We start from the raw sequence: 10,435 nt of genomic DNA on the forward strand, positions 1-10,435 counted from the left end.
TCTCATGCCTGTAATCCCAGCAATTTGGGAAGCCTAGGCAGGAGGATCGCTTGAGGCCAGGAGTTGGAGACCAGTCTGAGCAACATAGTGAGACCCTGTGTCTACCAAAAAAAAGAAAAAAAAATTAGCCAGGTGTGGTGGTGGTGCACATCTGTAGTTCCAGCTACTTGGGCATCTAGGGTGGAAGGATCCCTTGAGTCTGGGAAGTCTAGGCTACAGTGAGCCAAAATCATGCCACTGCACTCCAGCTTGGGCGACAGAGACCCTGTCTTAGAAAGAAAAAGAAAAGAAAAGAAAGTGCTAATCCCCCTATGGGGATCTCCTCTTCTCCTCCCCTCTCTGGAACCTCACTTGTCAGTTCTTCCTCCCACTTCCCTGTATCTTTAAACTATCCCCCACTTTTAGCCCCTTCCCACCATCATTTAAATTACTCAAACTTCTTCTATTTTAAAAACCTCTCCCTAAACTCAGTGTGTCCCCTGCTTTAGGTCCCAGCACACCCGCTGAGCCATCTGCTCCCCCTGGTGCCTTCTCCACACAGCAGCCTGAGCCATGTCTCTAATCCATTAATCTCATCACGTTACTCCAAAGTTTACATCACTTCTCCTTGTCTTGGGGATTAAATCCAAACTCCTTAACAGCCCCTGTTCTGCCCTGCCTTGCAAGGCAGCCTCACTGCTTGCCCCTCTCCATTTTACCTGCTGTGGAGTCCAACTGAGCCTCATGTGCCCCATGAATCAGGCATTAGATTCTCATAATGAGCTGAATCCTGCTCTTATGAAATCCACACTCTTTCTCCTCTGGGAGTCTCTGAAGTGAGTGATACCCTCTGCTTAGAATATACTTCTCCTTAAACCTCTGCTCTCTTCCTGGATAGCTTTGGGTCCTCTGTCACTTGTCTGCTTTGGCATCACCCCCTCCTGGAAGCCTTCCTTGACTCTCCAGATTCTCAGGAGCATGAGAGGTGAGGTGCTCCTCCCATGAATGGATGGAGATTAGGGAGTATGGGTTATTCATGTTTAATTCAACAGTTCTTAGCTCAGTACCTGGCACAAAACAGTTACTGTGGTGGCCAAAGTAATGACCCCACCCCCCACCCCCCACCAATTGCTCATGTCCTATGTTACACAGCACAATTACATAGGAAGGGGGAATTAAGAGTACAGATGGAATTAATGTTGCTAATCAGCTGATCTTAAAACAAGATTATCCTGGAGTATCTGGAAGAGCCCATGTAATATCAAGCTTTCTTTAAATGTGGAAGAGGGAGGCAGAAGGTTAAGAACCAGAGACGGCGGGTACAACGGCTCATGCCTGTAATACCAACACTTTTGGAGGCCAAGGCAGGAAATTCCTCTGAGTGCAGGAGTTCAAGGCCAGCCCTGACAACATAGTGAGGCCCTATGTCTACCAAAAAAAAAAAAAAAAGAAAAATTCACTGAGTGTCACGGTGCTTACCTGTAGTCCCAGCGCTTACCTGTAGTCCCAGCTATTGGGAAGGCTGAAGTGGTAGGATCACTTGAGCCTGGGAGTTTGAGGCTACAATGAGCCATGATAGGACCACTGAACTCCATCCTGAGTGACACAGCAAGGTCCTGTTTCTAAAAGAAACCAGGACATTGGAATCAGGATTCCCTCCATACTAAGGTGCCTACAAAGCATCTCTCTCTGCAAATGAGTAAACATCATCCCCTAACTCCTCACAGAGTGGAGCAGCAGGAAAACTCCCTCACCTCATTTCTGTGTGGCTTGGGAGGCCTGGACAGCCCAATAACCAGCTCCTTGCTGATGAAGCAATCGGGAAATGGCTCGAGTTGAGCTAAGGAGAATTTGGATCCTCCTTTCGGTTCTCAAATAGGCAGGGTAGGGGCCAGGCATGGTGGCTCATACCTCTAATCCTTGCACTTTGGGAGGCCAAGGTGAGAGGATTGCTTGAGGCCAGGAGCTCAACACCAGCCTGGGCAACATAGCAAGACCCAGGTGGCATGCCCCTGTGGTCCCTGCTACTTGGTAGGATGAGGTGGGAGGATTGATCACTGGATCCCAGGAGTTTCAGGCTTCAGTGAGCCATGATCACACCACTGCACTCCAGCCTGGGTGACAGAGACAGAACATGTCTCAAAAGCTTTAAAAAAAAAAAAAAAAAACAAGAGAGACCATAGGCAGGCATCACCACATCCAGCTAATATTTCAATATTCTGTAGAGATGAAGTCTTGCTAAGTTGCCAAGGCTGGTCTAAAACTCCTGGCATCAGGCTGGTGATGAGGGCTCATGACTGTAATCCCAGCACTTTGGGAGGTCAAGGCAGGCAGATCACCTGAGGTCAGGAGTTTGAGACCAGCCTGACCAACATGGTGAAACCCCATGTGCACTGAAAGTACAATAATTAGCTAGGCAGTAGTGGCATGTTCCTGTAATCTCAGCTACTCGGGAGGCTGAGGCAGAAGATTCACTTGAACCTGGGAGGCAGAGGTTGCAGTGAGCCCAGATTGTGCCACTGCACTCTACCCTGGGCGACAGAGTGAGACTCTGTCTCAAAAAACAAAAAAACAAAAACAAAACAAAACAAAAACTCCTGGCATCAAGAGATCTTCCTATCTCACCCTCCCAATGCCCTGGGATTATATTTTTGTTTAGAATAATTGAAGACACTTGTTCTTATACTGCCTTAAGGTATAAAGAAAAAAAAAAGATAACAAATGGTGAAGGCCAGGCACAGTGGCTCAGCCTAGTTTCCAGAACTTTGGGAGGGTGAGGTGGACAGATCACTTGAGGCCAGGAGTATGAGACCAGCCTAGCCAACATGGTAAAACCCATGACTACAAAAAAGTAAAAAAAAATTAGCCAGGCATGGTGGCATGCACCTGTAATTCCCAGCTACTCAGGAGGCTGACGTGAGAGAATCACTTGTGCCTGGGAGGTCAAGGCTATAGTGAACTGTGATGGCATCACTGTGCTGCAGCCTGAGAGACAGAGCAAGCCCCTATCTAGAAAAAAAATGTCAGTGAAGATGTGGAGGAATTGGAACCCACATACATTACTGGTGGGAACATAAAATCGTGTAACCACTTTGGGTATTTCTTTTCTTGTCATTTTTATTGGATTTTTTTAAATCAAGACAGAGTGTCATTATCTTGCCCAGGCTGGTATTGAACTCATGGGTTCAAGCCATCCTCCCAACTAAGCCTCCTGAGTAGCTGGGATTACAGGTGTGAACCATCGCACCCAACTGGTGTAGCCACTTTAGAAAACAGTCTGGCAGTTTCTCAAAAGGCTAAATGTACAGTCATTATATAATGCAACAATTTCACTCCAAGACATATCCCAGAGAAATAAAAATATATGTCCACACAAAAACTTGTACAGCAATCCTCATAGCAGCATTATTTGTAATGGCCAATACATGGAAACAACCCAAATGTCCACCAACTGATGAACAGATAAACAAAATGCAGTGTGTCTCTACCATGGAATATTATTCAGCCATAGAAGGAATGAAATATTGATACACACTATGACATAAAGGAACTTTGAAAACATTGTGCTAAGAGGGAAAAAAGCCACAAAAGATCACATATTATACAAATCTATTTGTCCAGATTAGACAAGTCTATAGTGACAAAAAAATGCATCAATGGTTTCCAAAGACTGGGGGCCAAGGCAGGTGGAGGGGAGTAGGAGGTAGTGGATAAGGAGTGTGGTTTTCTCTATAGGGTAATGAAAGATTCTAAAAGTGACTGTGGTGATTGATGCACAGCTCTGGGAATACTCTAAAACCTACTGAATTTCAGATTTCAATAAATAAAGTGAACGGTATGTGAATCATATTTTAATAAAGCTACTATTTTAAATAATAATAATAAGGGGCTGGGCACAGGTGGTCATGCCTGCCTGTAATCCCAGCAGTTTGGGAGGCTGAAGCAGGAGGATCACTTGAGGTCAGAAGTTTGAGCCCAGTCTGAGCAATCTAGCAAGATCCTGTCTCTATGATAAAAAAAATTAAAAAATTAGCTGGGCATGGTGGCACATGTCTGTAGTCCCAGCTACTTGGGGGACTGACATGGGAGGATTGCTTGAGCCCAGGAGTTTGAAGCTACAGTGATTCGTGATCATGTCACTGTACTGCAGCCTGGGTGACAGAACAAGACCTTGTCTCTAAAAAGGAAAGAAGAGAAATGCAAGTTTTTATCACTTTGTGAGTGTAGCCAAGTTTGCGGGGAAATAGACAAGAATAAAAGGGCGCTGAATAATGAAGGTGAGTGGCTGGTTAGGCTCATTTGCTAGCTAATCAGCTTCTAAAAAATTTATTAGTAAAGTTACAGCTCTGGGGATAACCACACAGTCAAAGAATGAATGCTAAATTCATTACAAATGCTCATGGTCTTTCTTTACATGCCTTCTAGTGAAAAATTCCTAAGAGCCTGAACAGCAAGTCTGCAACTATAGCAGCTGTTTATTAAAGACTACAAAAAAGAAAAGGAGGCCGGGCATGGTGGCTCACACCTGTAATCTCTACATTTTGGGAGGCCGAGGCAGGCAGTTCACCTTAGGTCAAGAGTTCGAGACCAGCCTGGCCAACATGGTGAAACCCTGTATCTACTAAAAATACAAAAATTAGCTGGGTAATCCCAGCTACTCAAGAGGCTGAGGCAGGAGAACTGCTTGAGCCCAGCAGCCGGAGGTTGCAGTGAGCCAAAATCACACCATTGCACTCCAGCCTGGGTGACAAAAGCAAGACTCCATCTAAAAAAAAAAAAAAAAGAAGAAGAAGAAGAAATGGCATCTTCTTCAAGAATCACATAGTGTTTCATGATAAAGAAGCTCTAATTTTGCATTTGTGTTGATTTGATTTAGCCAATGTGACACCAATCTTGGATAAAGTGCAAACAACACAATTTCATTTTCTCATTAATTAAAACTGATTAGGTAGTGTAATATCAATTGTGATCTTATTAAAAACTGATCAGATAAAAAAATTATGGAATGATGGAGCCAATAAGATGTTACAACCTCTTCCAAGGAGAATTTAAAAATCCACACATATCTGAGACGATCAAGTATGAGGAAATATACTGGATTACTATATTTAAAAATAAACTGATTATATAGCCAACAACAACTGGACAGAGGTCTCCTCATCCACAGCCACATAAACTCGATCATGTGGCTATGCAGTTGCAAGGTCTGCATAGCCTAGAAGGGATTGGTCTGACTTGAGATTTCATTTCATTTGTATTTGTATTTTGAGACAGGGTCCCACTCTGTCACCCAGGCTGGAGTGCAGTGATATAATCATAGCTAACTGCAGCCTTGACCAACTGGGCTCAAGAGATGCTCCTGCCTCAGATGCCCCAGAATCTGGGAATACAGGCAAGTACTATCATGTAGTGCTATTTTTTTTTTTTTTTTTACTTTTGTAGAGAGAGAACTCTTGCTATGTTGCCCAAGCTGGCCTCAAACTCCTAGCCTCAAGAGATCTGCCTACCTCAGCCTCCTGAGTAACTGAGGCCATAGGTACACACCACCAGGCCCAGCTATATTTATTTTATTTTATTAAATTTCTTTCTTTTATTTTTGTAGAGAGGAGGTCTTGCTATGTTGCCCAGGTTGCTCTCCAACTCATGGCCTTAAACATACTCCCATCTCTGCCTGTCAAGCTGTTGGAACTATAGGTGTGAGCCACTGCACCTGGCCTGACTTGAGATTTCTTTAGTCTTGCATCCTTTACTTGGTAGGACTGGGAAAGGCAGTACTGTTTTTTTTTTTTAATTACTTAATAATTCAATTAGACTCAAACTCAACCTTGACTCCTGCCTTCTCTCACAGTTCACATCCAGTCTGCCAGGAAATCCTGTTGACTGACTTCAACGTGTATTCAGGCTCTGACCATCTCTCACCACCACCATGACCCTGGTCAGGACCAATACCATCTCCCACCTGGATGCTGCCACAGCTTGGCCCCCATGCTTCTACCCAAATCTTCCCACAGTCTTTCTCAACTCAGCAGCCAGGGGGTGCTTTTAAATCAGGAGACAGATCATGTTGTCTCTCTGCTCAGAACCACTCTGCGGTTCCCATTTTAGTCAGAGTAAAAGCCAAAGCCACACCAACAGCCTCCCAGGGCTTATGTGATCTGTACTGATCCCAGCCCAGCCCTGGCTCCTCCACTACCTCTCTCCCTCTATCTCTTTGCTCCACTGGCCTCCTTCCAGAGCCTCATACACACCAGGGAGTTTCCTCCTAATGCCTTTATCCTGTTGATTCAGCCTACAATGCTCTTCCCTCAGCACCCTGGCCAGCTCCATCACCTGCTTCAAAATTTGCTCAGTTTTCATTTATTACCACTCTACTTAACATTGCCATCTGTCCCCATTCCCATCATGCTCATTTCTTTCTATCTTTTTAAACAGGGTCTTGCTCTATTGCCCAGCATGGAGTACAGTGGTGCAATCATAGCTCACAGCAATCTCAACCTCTCAGGCTTAAACAATCCTCCTGCCTTGGCCTGCCTAGGAGCTGAGACTACAGGTGCATGCCACAACACCTGGCTAATTTTTTTTTCAACTTTTTTTTTTTTCTTGAGATGGAGTCTGGCTCTATCGCCCAGGCTGGAGTGCAGTGGTGCAATCTGGGCTCACTGCAATTTCTGCCTCCTGGGTTCAAGCCATTCTCCTGCCTCAGCCTCCAGAGTAGCTGGGACTACATACAGGCGCCTGCCACCACACCAAGCTAATTTTTGTTTTTTAGTAGAGATGGGGTTTCACCATGTTGGTCAGGCTGGTCATGAACCCCTGACCTCAAGTGATCCACCCACCTTGGCCTCCCAAAGTTCTGGGATTACAGGCTGAGACATTGCGTCCAGCCCCAACCACATTTTTTGAGGCTTGGAACTTTCAGCCTCACCCACTGAACTCCAGGAGGCAAAAGGGGCTGGAGATTAATTTAACCACCAATGGCCAATGATTTTATCAATCATGCCTCCATAAAAACCCTAAACAATAGGGTTTGGAGAGCTTCCAGGTTGCTGAACACAAGGAGGTGCTGGGAGGGTAGGGTGCCAAACAGAGGGAATGGAAGTGCCCCTCCCCACTTACCTTACCCTGTGCATCTCTTTCATTGGCTGTTCCTGAGATGCAGCCTTTACATTGAGCCAGTAATAGAAAATTAACTGGCCAGATGTGGTGGCTCATGCCTGTAACCCCAGCACTTTCCCAGATCTTTCTACCTTGGCCTCCAAAGTAGCTGGGACCACAGGCATGCATTAGTGTACCATCATACCTGGCTATTTTTTTTTATTTTTAGTAGAGACACGGTCTCACCATGTTTCCCAGGCTTGTTTCAAACTTCTGGGATCAAGCAATCCTTTTGCCTCAGCGTCTCAGCGTGCTGGGGTTACAGGTGTGGGCCACTGCGCCTGGCCTGGAACCTTGCTACTTGTATAGTCTGCAGAACTGTGAGCCAAATGAACCTTTTTCTTTATAAACTACCCAGCCTCAGGTGTTTCCTTATAGCAATGGAAAATGGACTAATATAGGAGTCGTATGCTAACACTTACCAGACTGTGATGAGCACAATGACAGAAGTATAGAGTGGGACTGAAACGCTCCCAAGGGGTTTCTTGTTGCATCATAGAGTGGGGTAAGACATCTCAGCTGAGGCTAAAGATGAGCAAAAATGAGGGTTAAAGACTGATGACGGGGGTAGGGAAAGGGTTTCCTGAAGGACCAATAAAGTCCCCCAAGGAAACTGACATTCCATGTGGCTGCAGGGTAGGGATATGGGGAGGGTGGTGCAGGATAAAACTGGGAAGGTGAGTGGAAGCCAGCTCTTACCAGGTCCTGTGGCCAAATTAATTTGGACTTTGTCTTAAAGGCAATGGGAAGTCACCAGCAGGTTTTAATCAAGGACCATTTTGACCCAAATTTGCCTTTTAGGAGAATTTCTCTGGCTTCAGTGAACAGGCTGAAGTGAGCAAGCCTAGAAGTCAGGAAGACAACTGGAGGCCCTTACAATAAACCAGTGTAAAAGAGAATAAGGCCAGGCATGGTGGCTCCTGCCTGTAATCTCAAAACTTTGGAAGTCCAAGGGGGGTGGACAGCTTGATCCCAGGAGTTTGATACCAGCCTGAGCAATGTGGTGAAACCACATCTCTACAAAAAACACAAAAATTAGCTGGGTGTGGTAGCTTATACCTGTGGTCCCAGCTACCCCAGAGGCTGAGGTGGGGGGATAACTTGAGCCTGGGAGGTTTAGACTGCAGTGAGCTGAGATCACACAACTGAGCTCCAGCCTGGGCAACAGAAGGAGACTGTCTCAAAAAAAAAAAAAAAATCCCATTCTTCACCTATTAGTGCCCTAATGTTCTCATAAGTACCTTGGTGACACAATGAATTCAACTGTCATTGCAATTCAGCAATCTACACATTTAAGTTTGTGTTTGATTTTCAATAATATCAGCCCTACAGATGCAAGAAATAAGGAATTGTGTTCGGGCTATCCTGGAAGCTCTCTGGATCCTAGACCATGACTTACGCTAAGAGGTAAAGACTTGAGCTTTTTGTTTTTCTCTCTGTAAGTGCTCAAGTGCAGCAGTCCCCAATTTTTTTGGCACCAGGGACCAGTTTTGTGGAAGAAAATTTTTCCACAGACTGGGGGAAGTGGGTCAGTTTTTGGAATGTTTCAAGCAACGTACATTTATTGTGTACTTTATTTCTATTATTATTACATTGTAGTACATAATGAAATAATTATATAACTCACCATAATGTAGAATCAGTGGGAGTCCTGAGCTTGTTTTTCTGCAACAAGACAGTCCCATCTCGGGGTGATGGGAAACAGTGACAGATTATCAGGCATTAGATTCTCATAAGGACAGAGCAAGCTAGATCCCTCACATGCACAGTTCACAATAGGATTCGTGCTCCTATGAGAATCTAAAGCTGCCACTGACCTGACAGGAGACAGAGATCAGGCAGTAATGTGGGGAGTGGCTGTAAATACAGATGAAGCTTCACTCAGCCATCTGCTGCTCACCTGCTGTGTGGCCCAATACAGGCCTGTGATCCAGGGATTAGGGGGCCCTGTTCAAGTGCATCGAAAAGGACCCTTCCCACACCAGTCTTCATAGTGGTCAAGTGCAGCAACCACTTAGCTCCCAAGGCATATGCCTCAGCTGGCATTTCATCACAATCAACAGTAAGTGATAGCTTGAGTCATTGTGAGGTCACTTTCTGGAAATCACCAGCATCCCATTTCCCATTGGTAAGGAGCTCAGCACTGCCCCTTGGATAACCAAACCTATGCCCAAATCCCATGTGTGTGGGTCTGGCTCCTGGGACCCTTCCTAGCATCAATTCTGTATTTGTAGGAGCCCAATCAGGGGATATAAACCACTCAAAAGTTTAAAGTGGTAAAATTTAAAATAAAAAAATTATTATAACAGGGCAACAGCATAATGAGAGATGGGCTACCAAAAAGTAAAGAGAACACTAGAGAACACAGGACTAGCAGATGCCAGGCATGGTAGCTCCTACTTATAATTCCAGCAATTTGGAAAGCCAAGGCATGAGGATTTCTTGACGCCAGGAGTTTGAGAGCAGCCTGGGAAGCACAGTGAGGCCATCTCTAAAACAAACAAACAAAAAAGCTCCATCTCAAAAATAAATAATAAAAATAAAAAAATAAAATAAAATAAAATTAGCTTTGCATGCTCTTGTACATCTGTAGTCCCAGCTCCTTGGGAGGCTGAGGTGGGAGTATTGCTTGAACCCAGGAGTTTGAAGCTACAGCAAGCCATGATCACACCACTGCACTGCAGCCCGAGTGACAGAGCAAGACCCTGTCTCTAAAAAGGAAAGAAAAGAAATGCAAGTTTTTATCACTTTGTGAGAGTAACAAAGTTTGAGGAGAAACAGAACAACAAAAGAGCACTGAATGGTGAGGGTGGGTGGCTGGTTAGGCTCTGTTCCTAGCTAAGTGGTTTCTGAAAAATTCATTAGTAAAATCATAGCTCTGGGGGTCAGTCATGCAGTCAAATGATGAATGCTAAATCCATTACAAATGCCCATCTTCTTTCTTTACATGACTTCTAGTGAAAAAATTCCCAAGTGCCTAAATAGCAAGTGGTCTGAAATGATAGCAGTTGTTTATTAAAGAAATAACATCTCAGCCAGGTGCGGTGGCTCACATCTGTAATCCTAGCACTTTGGGAGGCTGAGGCGGGCAGATTACCTGAGGTCAGGAGTTTGAGAACAGCCTGGCCAACATGGTGAAACCCCCGCCTCTACTCAAAATACAAAAAATTAGCTGGGTATGGTAGTGAGTGACTTAATCCCAGCTACTCGAGAGGCTGAGGCAGGAGAATCACTTGAACCTGGGAGGCAGAGGTTGCAGTGAGCCGAGATCGCACCACTGCATTCCAGCCTGGGCAACAAG

The 10,435-nt window shown here is 45.0% G+C and overlaps 1 pseudogene; it reads right to left on the bottom strand.

The window, feature by feature from the left end:
* LOC107967335 (putative uncharacterized protein FLJ44672) overlaps positions 1 to 10,194 on the bottom strand; it is a 29,307-nt pseudogene extending 19,113 nt beyond the window's left edge.
* Between the last annotated feature and the right edge of the window lie 241 nt (positions 10,195 to 10,435).

This window comes from Pan troglodytes, chromosome 9 (assembly GCF_028858775.2).
Source record: "Pan troglodytes isolate AG18354 chromosome 9, NHGRI_mPanTro3-v2.0_pri, whole genome shotgun sequence".
NCBI classification, from domain to species: domain Eukaryota; kingdom Metazoa; phylum Chordata; class Mammalia; order Primates; family Hominidae; genus Pan; species Pan troglodytes.